Source organism: Pinus tabuliformis, chromosome 4_2 (assembly GCF_031772625.1).
Source record: "Pinus tabuliformis cultivar Carrire ecotype Pingquan chromosome 4_2, CPIR1, whole genome shotgun sequence".
Lineage (NCBI taxonomy): Eukaryota > Viridiplantae > Streptophyta > Pinopsida > Pinales > Pinaceae > Pinus > Pinus tabuliformis.
Window position 1 is genome coordinate 751890016 of NC_142304.1, and position 4604 is coordinate 751894619.

General features: G+C 39.0%; 1 pseudogene; it reads right to left on the reverse strand.

The window, feature by feature from the left end:
- Positions 1–1488: 1488 nt before the first annotated feature.
- Positions 1489–4391, reverse strand: LOC149171774 (ABC transporter G family member 35-like; annotated as a pseudogene).
- Positions 4392–4604: the final 213 nt, after the last annotated feature.

The window sequence follows — 4604 nt, forward strand, 5'->3', positions numbered from 1 at the left end:
TTAGGTCATAGGATGATGCACAGGGGAAGGTTATCAGAATGTCCGAGCAGTGGGAAGGTGGTTAGGTAGTTTTTGTGAAATGCTAGTGCTGAATTTTTGATGACCTATAATTATTGGTTATTAGGGATTATTTTGTTATATATATATATAAATATTTTAAATATTGAGCAGAGTTAAGAGTAACAAATCTAATTTCACACCATAAAAAAAATTGTATATTCATATTCAAAACTAAGATACATCAAACTAATATAGCACATGTGATCCAACAAAATTTCAATGTGAGATTCAACAAAATTTGAATTAGGAGAATGTTGTTGAGAAAATCTCTCAAGAAACTCTCACAGTTATCAAACAACTCTCTGAAATAAACATTATTCCTAGCACCCTACCATAATGTTTATTTTATAAAGCACAATATGGAAAATACATATAATGCATATTCAAGTCACATTTGTTTGGTAGACTAGTATGGTCTTCATAAGCACTTATAGTCACTCTAATATCTCTTGGAATGTGCTCTTTTTCCACTGTTAGCGCTCGAGTCTGCCTCAGGCTGAAGAACGCAAAACTCGAGGCAACATCAAACCAAGCTCAGCCTCATAGCTAGCCCTAAGAGGACAGGAGAGGGCTCTCTCCAGGTCTATCTCGATAAAATGATGAATAAAGTCCAAGATGACTTAAATGGTATTGATTTTAGGCTAGTAAAATGAATTCGAATGAGGGATATTTGATTTAATGACTAAGTTGCTGGGCTGCATGGGACAAGGAAAACATGAGCAGAGATTTAACCAAAGGAACAGGATATTTCATAAGGCAAGATAAGCATGAGGTTTTAGCAATTGAATTGAATTTAAATGGGGTGAAAAGACTGTTTAAGAAAGCTGAAAAGGGCATTAATGTATGAATCCTTTCCAGGTAGGAGAAAACACATAAATAATGAACACTTCCTCAAGGCAGAGCAATGACTGAAATCTACCTTTCTCACTTAAAAGTATTCAGCTAGAAACGATCATGAATGAAATGAAAAACATCACAGGATACATATGAAACAGAGAGAAAAAAACATGCCAAAACTCATACAACAAGAATCTTATAAATCAAAGTTGCACCATTTAATTATTTCTCTATCAATCTGTACATCCAAACGTTGAGTTGTTCCTCCAACATTTCCCAGAACTCAAAAATCTTGACACACAATTTTTCATACAATAAATAGGCTTCAGGAATGGGAAAACAGATCGATTGAGAATAGGGGTTGTTTCACCTAAAATCATGAGAATATGAAGAGTCTACTCTAAAAATGAGCAGCGTTACATTATCTCTGATGACCAAAGGAGAGGTGGCATCTGTAGATGTAAATCCCTTTGAATTGCAACTGAAATCGAAAATAGACTATACACTCCTACTTCTCTCTATTGTGGTAGGAATTTTGTTTAATTTGGCATGCTTTGACCACGCAATTTGCATTTTTTATTTAAATAAAAGTTAATCTTTAATAAACATAGCATTTTGAATGGAGATTTTTCCTTTGATGACGGGAATCAAGATATCGTTTATTTGCCAACAAACTTTGCCTTTCATCTTAGCAATGACAAGTGCCATCTTTGGGTTTGCTTGATACTTTGCCAAGTTAGCAGCCTTCTTCATCATATCTTGAAGTGCTGTAATTATATCTGGATCACTGAACGCAACCATCAGCTCTGGATCATTCAAGGTTTTACTCATATCAACATCACCACGCATTCTACCTGGGAAGCCACTAGTAGCCCCCCATGATTTACGCGTGGAGGTTTTTTCTTGCTCTTTTGGAAATCGAGAGATGCGGATATCACCCTGAAAATATCCTCCAGTTTTCCTTCCAGCTACGACATCCATGAGAGTTGTTTTCCCTGCACCAGTGAGCCCCATTAATGCTATAAGAACACCTGGTCTGAATGCTCCTATAACATCTCACAAGAATTGAAGTATATCTCTAGCCACTCATTGTCCCCTAATTTCATACAAACGATTGTTGAATTAGTCAGCCAAACCCTTCAAGTAAGAGAATCCACAAAAATTGGCAATAGCCAGATCACATAATACACTAGTCTCATGGCTCAAGTTCCATGCAGGGGGCTTGTCAACGAAGTATTTGACATTTTAAAAAGACATGGCCAGTGGTTGAAATGGAAGAATCATTCCTCGCTTTGGAGCAACTCCTGTTGCATCCACCAAAGCAGACTCATTATTGCCTGTCATATTAGCTGATCGGAACCTAATTTGTCTCATCTGCATTTTGGAAGTATTATTGGCAACTACAAAAGAGAGAGAACATGAGAATGATCTTCTTGACCTTGATGATCTTGTATTGAGCCCTTGTTCTGTACCATTATGTTGGGATTGCGTTACTTTATAAGCTCCCTCAGAAATGACAGCTTGATGTTTCCCAAGAGGATCTAGATATGCAAGAGCCATGTTAAACAACACGTTGAAGAGTAATGAAAATCCCAACAAAGCACCCACTCCTATCCAATACCAATATGCATGTGTAAACATGCTATGATGCTTTAGCACAGTCAGGCCAAGATTCGTGGCATTGTCTGCATTAGTCTTCCATCTAGGAGAAAGCATCTCATTCACAGAGATCACATTCTCTACATACATCAAAGGGGAGCTCCAGTAGCCCCATATCCACCAATTTGGAATTCTATCTCTAGGAAGAATGAATCCTCCAAGCCTAAAGATGATAAGAAGAGATAAAGATCCTCCAGTATTAGCTATGACCATTGTTCTGCAAATTCCTGCTATAAGGCAGAACAAGGATGATGCCATATGATGAAGTAGGAAGATGAGAAGAAATTGGCCAAAAACATCTGCTAGCTTCAGGCGTAAACCCAATGGTATAGTAAGTCATCACCACCCAAATTCCAGCTTCCAATAATAACATCGAAATTCTCGGTATAAAAGTAGGAATAGTGAAAGCCCATGCAGGGTCAAAAAGAAGATCCCGCTGCTTGAAGAACACTGGGAGCCTTCATGGGCAATTCTACAAATCCATTGAAAAAGTTCACCATGATGCCGAAAAAGAGTGCTCCCAGGTATAGATTTGCATCACTTAAAGTTTTATGGTGCATTTCAGTCCTCAAGAATATAGTGGCCCCAATGAAGACAACAATCATAATTTGTACAATTCTAAAGATGTAAACAAAGGAATTCCGCTTGACAAGAAGCCATTCTCTTGCATAGCAGGCCTTGAAGATCTCTATTTTGAGTACAGGGCTCCTATTGAATACCAAAGATGATCTGTGACTTTTTTCTTAGCATAAGGGACTGATAACTCGTTTTCCAAATCCAAACCTGCATTAAACTGCTTGAATCTAAATACACATTCCTTCGCAGGGACACAGCGACAAGGCCATCTTTTGTCTGCCCAGTATTCTTCTTGATCTTTCTTAAAGGTAACCTCTTGTAGCAAGTCTACAGTGCCCTTTCTTTCAGGACATTTGAATCCATAGCTTTCAAAAATGTTCGGGCACATTCTTCCTAGGTCCATGGTACATAATCTGCCCCTCCGATAAAAGTATTATGTCCTCAAAGAGATCAAATGTTTATGGTGTTGGTTGCAACAGAGACATGAGAATTGTTGCATCCATGAGATGCGTAAACTGCTGCATGCATTTAACTATCTGATATGTGGTCGAGCTGTCAAGTCCTATCAAGATCTTGTCCATGAATAGAGTTTTACTAGGTCCAACAATGATCTCCCTATTTTTGACACACTTCTTTTGCCCACCAGAGATGCCTCTTTTCATGTCATCACCAAATATTGTATCTGCACAAATATCTAAGCCCGAAATCTTGAAGATGTACTCAGTTTGAAGGTTACTCTCCACACCTTCCATTGATGTTGCTTTCATGAATAGATCAATTTCTGCCTCTATAATAAGCCCGGATTTCTTCTTTCTCCTAGCATGTTCCGCAAGTAGCAAGTACCTATCACCAAAATCCTCACATCTAGCAGTGATGTCAATTGTTTCTCTAACAGTCCTTTCTCCAAGGTGCAAGTCATGCTGCCTTATGTAAGAAAATGTTTTCTGAGGAACAAACTCATTGAGTCTATGCCCGTTGTAGGTAATCTCTCCCCTTACCTATTTGTGAGAAACATGTAGCGACCTGATCTCCCATAAAACCGGCTTGTAGCAGAAAATTTGAGTCATTTCAGAAATCTGAGGAAGAAATGGTGAAACATTTCTTTGGAGGCTCTGTGCGCCGCGTGACAGGCCCAGTGCGCCGTGCGTCCTGGATGTGTCGTGCGAGAGGAAAAATACACGGTGAATCCACGCCCAACACGTCGCGCACCCTATGTGCGCCACGCCAATCATCCTATGCACCGCGCTGGCCAATTTCATCCTTGATTCTTTTGTTTTCTTCGTTTAGATGGGCCATTTTAATTTGTAGGTCCTTTGCCCTATTTTCAGCACACTCATACAACTTCAGGCTTTCTTGATACTAAAAAATCATGGTGTCATTTTCTGCCTGTGATTTTAAAAGAGCCTGCCACAAGTTTTGGCTTTCTTCATTGGCTTTTTGCAACTGCTGGACCCGTGTCATAACCTGTACCC